General features: G+C 34.1%; 1 long non-coding RNA gene across 1 annotated transcript in view; it reads left to right on the plus strand.

Moving 5' to 3' along the window:
* LOC310734795 overlaps positions 1 to 19,350 on the plus strand; it is an 81,303-nt gene extending 61,953 nt beyond the window's left edge. Inside the window, exon 3 of the long non-coding RNA XR_014536137.1 lies at positions 19,088 to 19,350. This is a non-coding gene — a long non-coding RNA (uncharacterized lncRNA). The remainder of the gene's footprint in view (positions 1 to 19,087) is intronic.
* Positions 19,351 to 19,570: the final 220 nt, after the last annotated feature.

Below are 19,570 nucleotides of genomic sequence, written 5' to 3' on the forward strand. Positions count from 1 at the left end.
CATGACTTTTTTTCTTGAAAAATATGATAATGAAAAAATATATATTTTTTTTAATTCAAAAGCATATTTTTATGAAAAACCTTTAAAGGATCAGTAAGTGAAAAAGTTATTTAATATATATCATTTAATATAAATCATAAAGAATATGACTGTTCTTATGAGAATATGAATTTCATAATTAGCTTAATTTAATGAAAAACCATTAAAGTGCACGACGTGAAAGACAAACAAAAAAGGTCACATGAGAAATCATATTTTAACAAAAATATGATTTTTCTTTATTAAAAAAATATTTATTTTTAAAATAAAAATTTTTCATATTCATGAGCATTATTTCATGAAAAACAAAAAAACGTTAAAAGTCCAATTTTTAAACAATAAAACTGACATGACAAACGTAAGGGAACAATATAATTTATTCCCCACTAAAAATAGTAGAGTTATTGTAAAAATTTAAATTTTAATACTTCTTTCGGATTCTCCCATTAGGGGTCGTCACAGCAGATCAACAGTCTCCGTAGCCCCCTGTCCTCTACATCTGCCTATTTCAATCCAACTACCTGCATGTCCTCCCTCACCACTTCCATAAACCTCTTCCTTGGCCTTCTTCTTTTCCTCCTTCCTGGTGGCTCCATCCTCAGCATTCTCCTACCGATATACCCTGTGTCCCTTGCACATGTCCAAAACATCTCAATCTCACCTCCCTCACCTTGTCTCCAAAACCTCCTACATGCACTGTCCCTGTAATAAACTCATTTCTAATCCTGTCCATTGTCGTCACTCCCAACGAAAACCTCAACATCTTCAGCTCTGCTACCTCCAGCTCCACCTCCTGCCTTTTACTTAATGCCACTGTTTCTAAACCATACAACATCGCAGGTCTCACCACAGTCCTATAAACTTTCCCTTTCACTCTTGCAGAAACCCTTCTATCACATATCACTCCTGTCACTCTTCTCCACCCACTTTACCCTACCTGCACTCTTTTCTTCACCTCTCTTACACACTCTCCATTACTTTTTTTTACCAAGGTACCTGAACTCCTTCACCTTCTCCACCTCTTCTCCCTGTAACCACACCAATCCACTGCCCTCCATCTTATTCACACACATGTACTATGTCTTACCCCTACTGACTTTCTTTCCCCTTTTCTCAACCGAGCTTTTCTTAACCTGCTCCCTTGTCTCACCACAAATCACAAGATCATCCGCAAATATTAATCACCAGTGCTTCACCATCTCCACAATATCCAACCTTCTCTCTCTCTCTCTCTCTCTCTCTCTCTCTCTCTCTCTCTCTCTCTCTCTCTCTCTCTCTCTCTCTCATCACTTTGATAAACCCAATTCAGTTTTGCCAAACTCTTTCTAGTTATGCTTTTCTGCACTTCCACATTTCTCCACCATGTCTAATTGTCTTCCTTTCTATTTCCAGATGTCACACCAAGTACCTTTTTAGCTGTCTCCATTGTCACTTCTGCAGTAGTTGCCCAATCATCCAGCACCTCTTCACCACCACTGAGCCCTTGTCTGACCTCTTCCCTGAATCTCACACTACAGTCTTCTTCCTTCACTTTCCACCATCTTATTCTTCCTTCTCACTCTCCTCTTCATCTTCACGTCCAAAAAAAAATCCTACAAACCACCATCTAATGCTCTCTAGCTTCACTGTCCCCTGTCAACACCTTCAGGTTGCCTCTCCACCATGTTCACTACTGCCATTCCTTCCTTTAACAAAATCTACCACCAACTGCCCTTCCACATTCCTCTCCTTAAAGCCATACCTACTCATCACCTCCTTATCACCTCTGTTCCCTTCACCTACATGCCAGATTAAGTCTGCCCCAGTCATCAATCTTTCATTCCTAGGTACACCACCTACCACTTCATCTAACTCACTCCAGAAATGTTCCTTCTCCTCCATCTCACAACCCACTTGTGGAGCATAAGCACTGATGATATTTATCATCACCCCTTCAACTTCCAGCTTCATCACCCTATCAGAAAGATAAGGCTATAGATATAAATAGATAGATATAGATATAAAATTTTTATATACTGTATAGTTGAAAATATTAATTTTTATGTTTAGAAGCATAATTTCATTAAAAAAAAAAACAATAAGGGGAACAAAAAGGTGACATGACAAATCATGTTTTGACAAACAATATGCCTTTTTCTTTCATAAAAATATAATAGTTTTTATTAAAAAGTGCAATAAGTGAACTAAAAGGTGACAAATGTTTTGGCAGAAAATTTCTTTTTTAAATACAAAAATGGTAGTAATTTTAAAAATACAAATTTTCCTTATCAAAGCTTAAAAAAATATTGAGGGGTGTTGAGAAGAGGCGAGGCTGGTGGATTCCTGACAAATACATAAACAAAAAATGAAAGGAAAAAAAGGTGAATGACAAATCATATTGTAATAAAATGACTTTTTTTTATATTTTGAAAATATACATTTTAATATTCATAATCATAATTTCATGAGTTTCAAGTCCTATCCTTAAATATAAAAATGACATAAATTATCTTTTTTACACTAATTTGCCTTTTCCTTTTTAAAGAATTATGAAAGTTTTTGTTAAAATATGAATTTTTATATTTAGAAACAATAAAATAATAAAAAAAAAACGTTATAAAGTACAGTTACGGAAACGAAAAACAAAGAAGTGACTAATTTTTTTTTGTCAGTTTTTGTTTTTTCATACAAATTTTAATTATTCAGAAAATTTTAATTTTCAGAAAAAATTAAAAAAAATTACAAAGTGACATGAAAAATACATTTCTTTTTACAAAAATATGACTTCCCCATCAAAATATGATTGTTATTATGAAAATATGAATTTGAATATATATAAACATTATTTCATGAAGAAACATTAATAAGTGCACTAAGTCAACGAAAAAGTGACATGACAAATCATGTTTTGACAAAAATATGCCTTTTTTCATAAAAATATAGTTTTATGAAAATATTAATTTTCATATACATCAGCATGATTAAAAAAAAATGTCCAATTCTTAAATGAAAAATGTGACATGACAAATCATCTTATTTACAACATGTGACTTTTTTTTATTGTTAGTTATATTTAAAATATAAATGTTTTATTTAATGTACATAATAAAAAAAAGACATTTAAATGGGCAATTCCTGAATGAAAATGTGACATGACAAATCATGTTTTGACAAGAAATATTCGTTATTTCATAAAAAGAATGATAATGAAAATATAAATATTTATATTCAGTAGTATATTTTCACGATCTTTAATGAGTGAACAAAAAACAAAAATGTGACAAAACATTTTTTAACAAAATCATGACTTTTTTCACATTAAAATGTAATATGATTTTTTTTTTATTCAAATGCATAGTCAAGTCAAGTCAAGTCAAGTTTATTTGTATAGCGCTTTTCACAACAGACATTGTCTCAAAGCAGCTTTACAGAAAACAACAGTGAAGGTGAATGGTGTGCGTTTGTCCCTGATGAGCAGCCGTGGCGACAGTGGCAAGGAAAAACTCCCTTAGATGATATGAGGAAGAAACCTTGAGAGGAACCAGACTCAAAGGGGAACCCGTCCTCATATGGGTGACATCAAGAGTTTGATCATAAATCTTTCATCAATACAGAACACTGGAGAGTGAGAACTAACATGAGTACTGGAGTATAAGATTATAAGTGAATGTTCTTTCTACAGTCTTTGGTATAAAAAGCTCAACATGTGTGATCATCATAGATCCAGCATCAGCTTCTCCATGCCAGGGCCTTTAAACACTCGGCATCTACTTCTCCATGATCATCCATAGGTCCATAATCTTCACGAGGTGGGACGTGACTGGAGCTGGCCAAACCTCAGGATGCCTCGGGATGGGGAGAGAAAGAGAAGCAGTGGAGAGGAATTAGCGTAGCTGCTGTTCATGATATTAACAGCACAAGTTGATAATGTGCATGTAATCATATATTCTGGAGCACAAGGTTGTGATGTGATGTGTGTGATGTGTGTTATGTGTAGGCTTTGCTAAAAAGATATGTTTTTAATCTACACTTAAACTGGGAGAGTGTATCTGAACCCCGAACACTGTCAGGAAGACTATTCCAGAGTTTAGGAGCTAAATGTGAAAATGCTCTACCGCCTTTAGTGGACTTTGCTATTCTAGGAACTACTAGAAGCCCAGAGTTTTGAGATCTCAGGGAGCGTGACGGACTGTAGCGTGTTAAAAGACTGGATAGATACATGGGAGCCAAACCATTTAGTGCTTTATAAGTGAGAAGTAATAGTTTGTAGTCTATTCGAAACTTAACAGGAAGCCAATGTAGGGACGATAAGATTGGGGTTATATGATCGTATTTTCTTGACCTAGTAAGAACTCTTGCTGCTGCATTCTGAACTAACTGAAGCTTGTTTATTAATGATGCAGGACATCCACCTAGTAATGCATTACAGTAGTCTATTCTAGAGGTCATAAACGCATGGACGAGCTTCTCTGCATCAGATATAGATAACATATTTCTTAGCATAGTTACATGCAAAACCGTTAAGAAGTTCAGTTAGTGAACGATAAACAAAAAGAATTGAAATAATGAATCATGCTTTTACAAAATATATTTCATAAAAATACAATTGTTATTATAAAAATAGAATTTTTTTGCATCATAAGCTTAAATTAAAGAAAAAACTTAGTGCACTACGGAAACATAAAACCAAAAAAGATGACAAATCATATAACGAAAATATGTTTTTTTCCCACTAGAAATATGAGTTATTGATAAAATATGAATCTTTATACACAGAAGCATAAAATCATAGAATAATAATTTTTAATTATCATTTTTGATATTTATGAGAATAATTTCCTGAAAATGCGTTCTAAAGTCTAAGTTTTGACAACAATAGGATTTCTTCCCACTAAAAATAGGAAAGTTATTGTAAAAAAAAAAAAAAAAATGTATACACAGAAGCATACTTTAATAAAAAAAATTTATTTTGAAAATAATTTTATATTCATCAGCATAATTTTATGAAAAATCGTTTAAAAGTCAAATTTTTTAATGAAAAAATTTATGACAAATCATGTTTTGACGACAATATGATTTTTTCGTTTAAATAAGAATTTCCCAACTTAGAAGCATAACTTCATTAAAAAGAAGAAGTTAAAAAGTACAGTAAGGGAATGAAAAACAACAAAGAGATGTACTTAATAATATTTTGAAGAAAAATGAAAAAATGATGAAATGATGCTAAAGAATATGAAAATGTATATTTTCACAATAACTAGTAATTTCACGCTTTTCATTTAATTTTTGCACTTTTTATCAGTTCTTCATGAAAATATTCTGATGAATATGAGAATTTATATTTTAGCAATTAATTTAATATTTTTATTTCAAAAATGGTATTTTTTGCTCAAACCATGGTTTTTCATGTAAGTTTTGCACTTACGTATTGCACTTCTTTACTGTTTTCTATTAAATGATGCTTATTCATTTTAACTATCACATTTTTTATGAAAATGTCATATTTTTTGTCAAAACATGATTTGCATGGTCACTTTTTAGTTTTTGATTAACTAATGGACTTTTTTAAAGGTTTTACATGATCATATGATTTATATTTTTACAATTACTCATATTTTTATGGTAAAGGTTAATGTGTTTTATGAAGTTATGATTATGAATGGAAAATGATATATTTTAATAAAACGATCCATCTTTTATGAAAAAAAGCATTATTTTCAAACCAATGTTTACCATATCACATTTAGCATTGATTGATTTATTGCACTTTTAATGGTTTTTAGTTAAATGATGCTAATGAATATGAAGTCATATTTTTCACAATCGATTTTAAAAAGTTGATTTGTCATATGACATTTCTTTGTTAAATTATTTCACTTTTTAAACAGTTTTTCATTAAATAATTCCTTTGTATATTAAAAAAATCATATTTTACCAATTTATTTGATATTCATATAAAAAAAGTCATATTTTTGCCAAACATGGTTATTATAAAACCATTTTTATTCACTTATAGCACTTTTTCCACGGTTTCCATGAAAATATGCTTCTGTATATTAAAATATTTTTCACTAATTATTTGCATATTTATGTAAAATGTAATGTTTGCCAAACCATGGTTTGTCATGTTAAGGTTTTTTTTATTTACGTATTGCACTTTTTAATGATTTTTAAATTGATTAAGCTTATGAATATTAATATTTTTTACAATAACAATTTTTTAAAAACATCATATTTTGTCATGTCACCTTTTTGTGCACTTACTGCACTTTTTTATAGTTTTTAATGAAATTATGTTAATGTATATAAAAATCATATTTTGAATATAATTCATATTTTTTATGATTAAAGGTTTTTATGAAATTATGAAATTATATTTTTATGAAAAATATATTTGCAATATAAATAATGAGATATAATTATTAGAATAATATATAATTATATTTTTATATTTTTATAAAAATTATGATTATGAATATGACAACCATTGTTTGTCATCACATTTTGGATTGATCTTTTGCTCTTTTAACAGTTTTTAGTTAAATGATGCTTATAAATATGAAAATTCATATATTTACAATAACTAATTTTTATGAAACAGTTAACGGTTTCTTTGATGAAATTATGGTTATGAATATGAAATGTAATATTTTAATAAAAACCTTTTTTTATATAAAAGAAAGTCATATTTTGTTCAAACCATTGTTTGCCATGACGTTTTGCACTTTCAACGTTTTTTAGTTAAATAATGCTTATGCATTTGATGTCATATTTTCACAATAACTTGTAGGAACTTGAATTGTCATATCACGTTTTCATTGAATTTCTGCACTTTTTTGCCTTTTTTTCCATGAAATTATTCCTTTAAATATGAAAAATTCATATATTACAAATTAATTTCATATTTATATGAGAAAAGTCATATTTATGTCAAAACATAGGTTGTAATGAAAACTTTTTCGTTCACCAATTGCACTTTTAACGATTTTTTTGTGAAATGATGCTTATGAAAATAAGTTGTAAAAACTTGATTTGTCATTTCAGGTTTTCCATTGAATTTTGCACTTTTTAACAGTTTTTCATTAAATAATTCTTATAAATAGGAGAATTAATAATTTACCAACTAATTTAATATTTTTTTATAAATAAAGGTACCCAGCCATTACGTTTGCGTTAGGAAGAGCATCCAGCGTAAAAACGTGCCAAATCGAACATGCGGATCACAAACACGGATGATCCGCTGTGGCGACCCCTAATGGTAGAAGCCGAAAGAAAGATTTTTAATAAATAATGGTAATTTTCGCTCAACCCATGGTTTATCATGTTTTTAGCTTACATATTGCACTTTTAACGGTTTTTTATTAAAAGATGCTTATGAATATGAAAATTCATATTTTTACAATAACAATCATATTTTTAATGAAAAAGTAAAAACGTATGTATGGTCACTATTTTGTTTTTAATTTACTTATAGCACTTTTTTAAAGGTTTTCCAAGATCATATGATTTATATTTTCTCACTTACTCATATTATTATGAGATTATGAATTATTATTATTCGGTTAATGTATTTTTTTATATGAAATTATGATTATGAATAGGAAATGTTATATTGTCATAAAACAATACATATTTCATAAAAAAAGTGATTATTTTCCAATTATTGTGTGTCATATCACGTTTTGCGTTGAATTTCTGCACTTTCAACGCTTTGTTTTTAAATAATGCTTATGAATATGAAGACATTTTTCACAATAGATTTTAAAAACTTGATTTGTCACATTTCATGTAAGTTTTTCATATTTCAAGTCTATTACATATTGCACTTTTTAACGGTTTTTCATTAAATCATGCTTATAAATATGAACATTAATATTTTCACAATATTATCACCTTTTTAATGAACAAGTCATATTTTTATCAGAATATGATTTGTATATTAATGTTATCTGAAAAATGTATTTGCTAATGAATAAAAAAAAATGTTTTTTTTAATTAAAACTTCATTTTTTTTGTCTAAGCATAAAGTATCCTGTCTGTTTATGTTTGTTATCGCATACCTAATCATAATTTTTTGTTGCAATATCTAATGCAAAATATATTTTTTGCAATAACTAAAATATTTATATAAACAATGTCAGATTTCAGTCAGAAAATTATTTGTCATATCTCATCATAAACATGTAAATGTATCATGGCCAAGTTCATGCTGTAAAAACCTGTTTATGCTGTTGTTATACTTCTGATAAATTATGACTTTTAAACCTATTTTCATTCACGTATTGCAGTTTTCAACAGTTTTTATGAAATTATGATTATGAATATGAAAATTAACGTTTGAAATAACTATAATATTTATATAAAAAAATTAATATTTTGATCAGAAAATGGTTTGTTATATTAGATCTCACCATAAACATGTAAACTTCTTATGGGGAAATGCATGCAGTTTGTGGAAATACGCTTGGTTCGAAAAACCGCTTTCTCTTCGTCCAAGAAGCCTGAGACTTGCAAAATCGCGTTTTGAGAGCGTTAGAAGCTCATTCTTGACAGCACGTAGAAGGCTTTGATAAATATGTGCTGTTTTTATACTTTTGATCAATTATGATTTTCTAAACCATTTTCATTCAATTTATGTAGTTTTCAACATATTTTATGCATCACGTTTTGCACTTTTGAATTTTTGCACTTCCAACGGTTTTAGTTAAATGATGCTTATGAGTATGAAAAGTAATATTTTCATACTGACTTGTAAAAACTTCATTTGTCATATTACGTTTTTAAGTGAAATTATTTGGATAAATATGAAAATGTAAATTTTACAAATTAATAAAAAAAACAAAATAAGGTCCCCTGGTGGTCTAGTGGTTAAGACGCAGCGCTTTCACCGCTGCGACCCGGGTTCGATCCCCGGTCAGGGAACCATCCCCAGCCAAGATCATATGATTTATATTTTCTCACTTATGTTATGAGATTATGAATTATTATTATTAGGTTGTAAGGAGCTATCTCTTTCCTCTGTCGCCTGGACAGATTCCCTGAATTCAGCCTTTCCTCTCGATCTCTGCTCTCCTGCAAGTTCTTGGGTAAGTTTAAGTGAAACACACGAGTCAGCTTTCAGAGAGAAGTTCCAAAGCTTTATTGTGTCACACACGAATATATATCACAGATAAAAGGTGAGAGGGAGGTCAGTGTGGGTGCGAATAGAGGAACGGCGCAAAAGAAGAACTGTCTAGGGTGTATGTGCAGAACAGCACATACCAAAAGGCAACAGTCTAGGAATGCAAAAATATATAAAAGATATAAAATAATTCTCACATAGGTTAACGTATTTTTTATGAAATTATGATTATGAAAATGAAAATGAATGTTTTAAATAACTATAATATTTATATGAAAAATGTCATATTTTAATCAGAAAATGTTTTGTTTTATCATTTTTCTTCATAAACATGTAAAATTCTCATGGGGAAATGAATGCTATTTGTGCAAATACGCTTGGTTCGAAAAACCGTGTTGTATATTTGTCGTCTTGGTGAGGTGTAGTTGTCGGCTGGAAGGACTCTCCTTAGACACCGTATTTCGTGTAAATAATGATTTTTATTCAGCACAGAAATATAGGTCCCCTGGTGGTCTAGTGGTTAAGATGCAGCGCTCTCACCGCTGCGACCCGGGTTCGATTCCCGGTCAGGGAACCATCCCCAGCCACTCTCAGTGCCGGTCCCAAGCCCGGATAAATTGGGGAGGGTTGCGTAAGGAAGGGCATCCAGCGTAAAACATATGCCAAATCAAACGTGCGGAGGATCCGCTGTGGCGACCCCTAACGGGAGAAGCCGAAAGAAACTATTCAGCACAGAAATATAGCATCTTTACAGGCCTTCCGGTCAAGCCTGGAGTCAGCACGCTCTGATTCAAAGTCTGACTCCAGATCCATGCTTACACACACATTAAATGCTTGCCCGTTTCCTGGGTCCACCTCTTAATGTAAATGAGATGCATATGAGCTTACTGTGCAATAATGTTGAACGTAAAGAGAAGCCTGCCTTTGCCCTGACTGAAGTGTCCAGATGTTTCCAGGGCTCACATTCCCAGATCATAAAACATAAAGCGCATCCCGTTTTCCTGTACCTCGAAGTATATGGCGAACGGGTAAGAGGTCGCCTCCCAAGAAGATATACATCCTGGACCACATTCCATATTTGTTTTAAGAACATTATCTCAACACTGGTGAGAGCGCGTATCTCTCACCAGTCTTAAGATAACATTTAAAGTCCACTCCTACACTTTTGTTTACAGAGAACCATCTGTCCAGGCGGTTCAGTAATTAACTTTGGCCTCTCCAGGAATGTCACCATTGCAGAATAATATGAATTTAGGCCTTTTGATATTACACATTTAAGATACTATACATTTAAGATACTACAACCGCTTTCACTTCATCCTAGAAGCCTGAGACTTGCAGAATCGCATTTTGAGCGCGTTAGAAAATTCTAGACAGCACGTAGAAGGCTTTGCCAAATATGTTAATTATGACTTTCCAACCCATTTTCATTCACTTTTTGCAGTTTTCAATAGTTTTTTATTAAATTAAGATTATGAAAATAAAAATTATGTTTGAAATAACTAAAATATTTATAGAAAAAAATGTCATTTTGATCAGAAAATTTTATTTTTCTCAAACCATGTTTTTTCATGTAAGTTTCTCGCTTACATTTTGCACTTTTTAATGGTTTAATTCATATTTTCACAATAACTATCACATTGTTTATGAAAAAGTCACATTTTTGTCAAAATGTAAAATTTTTGTTTTTCATTCACTTATGGCACTTTTTTAAAGGTTTTCCATGATCATATGATTTATATTTTCACAATTACTCATATTTTTATGGTAAAGGTTAACGTGTTTTTTATGAAATTATGATTATGATTTGGAAATTATGTATTTTAATAAAAATAATATCTTTTATTAAAAAAATCATTTTTAAACCATTGTTTCTCCTCTGTGTTGAAGCTTTGAACTTTTAATGGTTTTTAGTTAAATGATGCTAATGAAAAGTCATATTTTTCACAATTAATTTTACAAACTTGATTTGTCATATCATGTTATTTTATTGAATTATTTTACTTTTTAAACAGTTTTTCATAAAATTTTATCCTTTGTAAATAAAAAATATATTTTACCAATTTTTTTCATATTCATATGAAAATACTTATATTTTTGCCAAACATGGTTTCTATGAAAATATGCTTCTGTATGAAAATATATATTTTACTAATTAATTTCATATTTATTTAAAACGTCATAATTTTGTTAACCCATGGTTTGTCATGTGAACGTTTTTCGTTTATGTATTGAACTTTTTAATGGTTTTTAATGAAATTATGCTTATGAATAAAAAAATTCATATTTTTTACAATAACATTTTTTTATGAAAAAGTTAACGTTTTTTATGAAATTATGGTAATATTTCAATAAAAACAATATATTTTTTTATAAAACAAAGTCAGATTTGTTTCAAACCATTGTCATAAAAGTTTTTGCGATGAACATTTGCACTTTTTAATGCTTTTTAGTTAAATGATGCTTATGAATATCTTCTTCTTCTTCTTCTTTCGGCTGCTCCCATTAGGGGTCGCCACAGCGGATCATCCGTCTCCATACCACCCTGTCCTCTATATCTGCCTCTTTTACACCAACTACCTGCATGTCTTCCCTCACCACATCCATGAACCTCCTCCTTGGCCTTCCTCTTTTCCTCCTACCTGGTGGCTCCATCTTCAGCATTTTTCTACCAATATAATTCATGTCCCTTCTCTGCACATGTCCAAACCATCTCAATCTCGCCTCCCTCACCTTGTCACCAAAACATCCTACATGTGCTGTCCCTCTAATAAACTCATTTCTAATCTTGTCCATCCTCGTCACTCCCAACGAAAACCTCAACATCTTCAGCTCTGCTACCTCCAGCTCCACCTCCTGTCTTTTACTCAATGCCACTGTCTCTAATCCATACAACATCGCAGGTCTCACCACAGTCCTATAAACTTTCCCTTTCATTCTTGCAGATACTCTTCTATCACAAATCACTCCTGTCACTCTTCTCCACCCACTCCACCCTGCCTGCACTCTTTTCTTTACTTCCCTAACACACTCTCCATTACTTTGCACTGTTGACCCCAGGTACCTGAACTCCTCCACCTTCTCCACCTCTTCTCCCTGCAACCGCATCACTCCACTGCCCTCCCTCTCATTCACACACATGTACTCTGTCTTACTCCTACTGACTTTCATTCCCCTTCTCTCCAGCGCATATCTCCACCTCTCCAGGCTCTTCTCAACCTGCTCTCTACTCTCACCACAAATCACAATATCATCTGCAAACATCATAGTCCAGGGAGACTCCTGTCTGACCTCGTCCGTCAACCTGTCCATCACCACTGCAAACAGGAAAGGGCTCAGGGCCGATCCTTGATGCAGTCCAACCTTCACCCTGAACCAGTCTGTCGTACCTACTGCACACTTTACTGCCGTCACACTGTCCTCATACATGTCCTGCACCACCCTCACATACTTCTCTGACACACCTGACTTCCTCATACAATACCACAACTCCTCTCTCGGCACCCTGTCGTACGCTTTCTCTAAATCCACAAATACACAATGCAGCTCCTTCTGTCCTTCTCTATACTTCTCCATCAACATCCTTAAAGCAAATAAGGCATCTGTGGTGCTCTTCCTCGGCATGAAACCATACTGTTGCTCACAGATGGTCACCTCTTCTCTCAACCTGGCTTCCACTACTCTTTCCCATAACTTCATGGTGTGACTGATCAACTTAATTCCCCTGTAGTTACTGCAGGTCTGCACATCTCCCTTATGCTTAAAGATCGGTACCAGCACACTCCTTCTCCATTCCTCAGGCATCCTCTCCCCTTCCAGAATCCTGTTAAACAATCTGGTTAAAAACTCCACTGCCATCTCTCCTAAACATCTCCACGCTTCTACCGGTATGTCATCTGGTCCAACCGACTTTCCATTCTTCATCCTCTTAATCGCTGCTCTCACTTCCTCCTTACTAATCCTATCTACATCCTGCTTCACTAACTCCACATCCTCCAACCTTCTCTCTCTCTGATTTTCCTCATTCATCAGCTGCTCAAAATACTCCCTCCATCTTCTCAACACACTCTCCTCACTAGTCAACACATTTCCCTCTCCATCCTTTATTGCTCTAACTTGCAGTACATCCTTCCCAGCTCGGTCCCTCTGCTTGGCCAATCGGTATAAATCCTTTTCTCCTTCCTTAGTGTCCAACCTCTTATACAGTTCCTCATATGCCTTTTCCTTGGCTTTCGCCACATCCCTTTTAACCTGCTGCCGCATCTCCTTGTACTCCTGCCTACTTTTCTCATCACTCTGTCGATCCCACTTCTGTTTTGCCAACCTCTTCCCCCTAATGCTCTCCTGCACTTCCTCATTCCACCACCACGTCTCCTTGTCTTGCTTTCTATTTCCAGATGTCACACCAAGTACTTTTCTAGCTGCCTCCCTCATCACTCCTGCAGTAGTTGCCCAATCATCCGGCACCTCTTCACCACCACCGAGCCCCTGTCTGACCTCTTCCCTGAACCTCACACTACACTCTTCCTCCTTCAGTTTCCACCATCTTATTCTTCTTTCAAACCTTACTTTCCTCCTCTTCTTCTTCGCCTCCAAAACCATCCTACAGACCACCATCCGATGCTGTCTAGCTACACTGTCCCCCGCCAACACCTTACAGTCTCCAATCTCCTTCAGGTTGCATCTCCTACACAGAAGATAATCCACCTGTGTGCACCTTCCTCCACTCTTATACGTCACCCTATGATCCTCCTTCTTCTTAAAATACGTGTTCACCACTGCCATTTCCATCCTTTTAGCAAAATCTACCACCATCTGCCCTTCCACATTCCTCTCCTTAAAACCATACCTACCCATCACCTCCTCATCACCTCTGTTCCCTTCACCTACATGCCCATTAAAGTCTGCCCCAATCACCAATCGTTCTTTCCTAGGTACACCATCTACCACTTCATCTAATTCACTCCAGAATCTTTCTTTCTCCTCCATCTCACAGCCAACTTGTGGAGCATAGGCACTGATGACATTTATCATCATCCCTTCAACTTCCACCTTCACGATCATCACCCTATCAGAAACTCTCTTCACCTCCACTACACTCTTACTGTACGCTTCCTTCAGAATCACCCCTACACCATTTCTCTTCCCATCCACACCATGATAAAACAGTTTAAACCCACCTCCAATGTTCCTGGCCTTACTCCCTTTCCACTTGGTCTCCTGAACACACAACACATCTACCTTTCTCCTCTCCATCATATCAGCTATCTCTCTCCCTTTACCCGTCATAGTACCAACATTTAAAGTACCAACCCGAACCTCTACTCTCCTACACTGCTCCTTTTCCTGCCGTCTCTGTAGACGCCTTCCTCCTCTCCTTCTCCTCCTTCGGCCAACAGTAGCCCAATTTCCACCGGTACCCTGTCGGCTAACGATACCTGTGGCGGTCGTTGTTAACCCGGGCCTCGACCGATCCGGTATGAAATTCTCATTTGTGATCCGCATATTTGATTTGGCACATGTTTTACGCTGGATGCCCTTCCTAACGCAACCCTCCCCATTTACCCGGGCTTGGGACCGGCACTAAGAGTACACTGGCTTGTGCCCCCCTAATGGCTGGGTTAAATGATGCTTATGAATATGAAGTCATAATTTCACAAAATCTTGTAAAAAATTGTTGTCATGTCACGTTTTTCATTAAATCTTTGCACTTTTTTTCAGTTTTTCATTAAATTGATCCATTCAAAATGAAAATGTATATTTTACCAATTCATTTCATATTTATATGAGAACAGAGATAATGTCAAAACGGTTTATCATTAAATCTTTTTTGTTCACTTATTGCACTTTTAACGATTTGTTTGTGAAATTGTGCTTATGAATATGAACTTTAAAATTTTCACAATAACTTGTAAAAACTTTTCATTTCACGTTTTCCTTGAATTTTTGCACTTTTTAATAGTTTGTCATGAAATTATTCTGATGAATATGACAATTTATAATTGTACAAATTAATTTTTTAATTTTTTTAGTTTTTTTTTAAGTTATATTTTCTCAGACCATGGTTGTTAATGTAAGTTTTTTTGCATGTATATTGCACTTTTTACCGTTTTTAATTAAATGATGCTTATAAATATGAAAATTCATATTTTGACAATAACTATCACATTTTTAATGAAAATGTCATTTTTTTGTCAAAATATAATTTGTATGGTCACTTTTTAGTTTCTTAGTTTAGTTTCTTAATGAAAAATTTTTAACGGTTTTCCGTGAACATATGCTTCTGAATATGAAAATTAACATGTTCATAATGACAATTATATGTTGTCATATCACTTTTTGCGTAGAATATTTGCATTTTAATGTTTTTTAGTAAATGATGCTATGAAATATAAAAGTCATATTTTTCTATCAATAAATTTTAAAAACTTGATTTGTCTTTAAATTATTCCATTATGTATAAAAAAAAAAATCATATTTGACCAATTTATTTCATATTGATATGAAAAAAGTCATATTTTTGCCAAACATGTTTATCATGAAAAATTTTTCGTTCACCTATTGCTTTAATAATGGTTTTCCATGAAAATATGCTTCTGTATATGAAAATTTATATTTTAATATTTAATTGCATATTGATGTAAAATGTCATAATTATGTCAAACCATGGTTTGTCGTGAAAGTTTTTTGTTTACGTATTGCACTTTTTAATGGCCTTTAATGAAATGATGCTATACAAATTCATATTTTCACAATAACTCATTTTTATGAAAATGCAAACTTTTTTTTTTAAAAGAAATTATGGTTATTTTTTCATTTCATTCTTCTCCCTCTCATCCGTAATTCGGGTCGCGGGGGCAGCAGTCTAATCAGATTCCTCAGACACTTCTCTGTGTCCAGGGATCGGGCTGTCAAGGCCCCCGCCTTCGACTGCTGCCCAATCCTCTCAGCACCGGTCCCTTACGGTCCCTCCTGCAGGTGGTGAGCCCACGGGAAAGAAATTATGGTTATGAATATGAAATTTAATATTTTAATAAAAACTATTTTTTTTAATATAGGAAAGTCAGATTTGTTTTAAACTATTGTTATAATTATGAATATGAAATGTAATATTTTAATAATTTTAATAAATTTCTCTTTCATTAATATTTTTACAACTGTTTTAGCGTTTTCTGTCACGCATGCAAATGCTTCTGGCCACTTACTGAATCTGTCAACTATAACCAACAGGAATCTCAAATTTCCTACAGGTGGCAAATGTGTAAAATCTATCTGTAGGTGTTGGAATGGGGCTTCAGGAAAAGTAATGCATGTATGTTGTACAGGTCAATGTACGTTAGTTTTGGTCACACATGAATCTAACACTAGCTTGGTTGTTTTAGCTACGTCAGCAAGACAGTTTAATGAGTTTATTATAATAATAATAATAATAATAATAATAATAATAATAATAATAATAATAATACGTTTAATTTATATAGCGGCTTTCCCAAGCTCAAGGACGCTTTACAAGGTACAATATTTCAATATTTCAAGACAGATGAAATATAATGAACATACACATATAAACATATTCGGCGGACATTTGCCCAGGACGAAGGAACACATGCAGCTGCATGAGTTAATAGCAGAGACAACACAGACACATACATACAGGACAAGAGATAGAACACTACATAGTACATGAAACATACACCACATTTTAGAAAAATTAAGGACTCCTAACACATATGCATTGACTGATAGTGGAGGTTGAAAAGGTGGGTCTTAAGTCTTGATTTAAATTCAGTCAAAGTGGTGATGGTTCTGAGTGCAGTTGGTAGGGAGTTCCATAGTATTGGAGAAATGACAGAAAAGTATCTGCCACCCGCAGAGAATAGACGGTATCTAGGAACCCATAGAAGTTCAGAATTTAAAGACCGGAGTGATCGTGAAGGAACATAGGATGAGAGAAGATCGGAAAGATAGGGGGGGGGGGTAAGCATTTAGTGCCTTATAAGTGAGCAGTATGATTTTATATTTTATGCTAGATGAGACTGGAAGCCGGTGAAGATCAAATAATATAGGGGTAATGTGGGCAGATTTTTTATTGGAGGTTAACATTCTGGCAGCCGAGTTTTGTATGTACTGTAAATGTGAGATTGAGTGAGCTGATAGACCAGAGAAGAGTGAATTGCAGTAGTCGAGACGGGACGTAATCAGAGCATGCACTAATGTTTCTGCATCATTTCTGCAGATAAAAGGTCGCAGTTTGACAATGCGTTGCAGATAAAAAAAGAAGTTTTATAAAGGCTGCGAATATGGGCATCAAAGGATAGTGAGGGGTCAAATATAATACCTAAATTTCTAACAGTAGCTGAGGGGAAAAGATCAAGACTAAAGTCCACAGAGTTGTTTTTTTATTAGAGATGGGGGACCCGTTATCAGAATGTCGGTTTTACCCAGATTCAGGCTAAGAAAATTTGAGTGTAGCCATTGTTTTAACTCGCTAACACAAGAGGAGAGTGAGGATTTTACATTAACAGAATCTGGTTGACAAGCAGTATATAACTGAATATCATCAGCATAACAATGATAACTAAAACCATGTCTACGAATGATGTTGCCAAGTGGCTGAATGTACAGAATGAATAGTAGTGGGCCAAGAACAGAGCCCTGTGGGACACCCTGTTTAAGTAGGACAGTAGGAGATTTGGAATTGTGTATGGAGATGTTGATATTGCCTGCCTGTGAGATAAGAGGAAAACCAGGATAGTGCAGAGCCTGATATGCCAAATTCCGCTAAGCGGGAAAGTAAGATCTTATGACAGACAGTATCAAAGGCAGAGCTGAGGTCTAATAACAGAAGTATAGTGAGACTACCTGAGTCTCCAATGAGTAAAAGATCATTAACAACCTCTCCGTGCTATGCTGTTGGTCGGAATCCAGATTGAAAAATATCTAAGAGGTTGTTACCAGCTAGGAATGACTGCAGCTGAGAGGCCACAGCATTTTTCATGATTTTCGATACAAATGGCAGGTTGGAAATAGGGCGGTAGTTGGATAAGTCTGCTGGGTCCAGATTAGTCTTTTTGAGTATGGGAGTAACAGCAGCAGTCTTAAGTGACACAGGTACAGTAGAGGAGATAAATTACATATTAATGAGGTGGGAGATGGGGGCAGAAATTGCCAATGTACAGTCTTTTAGCAGGAAAGTAGGTGCAGGATCAAGAGTGCATGATGGAGAGTTAGATTTTTTAATTAACTCAGTGATTAAAGAGGAATTGGTTAGGGCTAGCGTTGTCATAGAATTATTAGATTGAGGTTTCATATGCTCATCGGTAGTTGGTTCCTCACCAAATGTCGCATACAGAGTATCTAGCTTACCCTGGAAATGGTTCAAGAAAGAGCAGCACATAACCATGGATTCAGAGTCACTAAGGCTGTGCTTTGGTGCTTGAGTCAGTTTATTAATTGTGCTAAATAATATTTTGGGCCTATTGCTTGCTTTGTTAATGATGCTGGAGATATGGGAAGAGCGGGCTGTATTTAAGGCCAGTTTGTATTGCTGAAGGCATTCAGCGTGTATAAGAAAATGGCCAGTTGAACCAGTTTTCCTGAACAGATGTTCATGTTGTCTACATTTTACATTCAAACCTCGAAGTTCTGCATTGAACCACGCGGAGGAATGGGACATAGGAACAGACCTAATCTTAGTTGGGGCAAACTCATCCAACAATATTTCAACAGTACAGCAATACTTGTCATAAATCATAGATGGGCAGTTTAAATTTAGCACATCAGAAAGAGCAGAGGAGGCAACAGAATCACAAAAGGAGCTATTGTCAACAGTATTTAAATGACGATAACGTATGGTTAGATTTTTGATGTGGTTGACTGGACAGATGGATGTAAAATCAAAGGAGATGAGTCTATGGTCAGAAAGAGGGGTAGCTAAACTGTCAACAGAGATATTATTCAGACCAGATGTACAAACAAGATCAAGCGTGTGACCATGATATGAGTTGGAAAATTAACATGCTGAATGAGGTCAAAACAGTCAAAGACAACATTTAGCTGAGTAGCAGTGGAGCAAGCAGTATCAATATAAATGTTGAAATCACCAAGAAGAATAACTTGGGACGACACAGCACATGCGTGGGTTAGTAATTCACTGAGTTCTGAGAAAAAGTCACTTTGTTGTTTAGGTGGTCTGAAATTAATATAAGTACAACGGGATGATACCAAGCTTCATAACCATGTACTCAAATGTCGTGGTATTGTGAAAAACCAGTTTAGAGACAGTTAAAGACGCACGAAAAATTACAGCAAGACCACCCCCTTTAACAGTTGTAAGTGGTTCTGACATATGTCGATATCCAATAGGGGGAAGCAGATTCAGCTGGATAAAATCATCTGGTAACATGTCAAATTTATTGTCAACTATTAGCT

Source organism: Silurus aristotelis, assembly GCF_946808225.1.
Source record: "Silurus aristotelis genome assembly, chromosome: 12".
NCBI lineage: Eukaryota > Metazoa > Chordata > Actinopteri > Siluriformes > Siluridae > Silurus > Silurus aristotelis.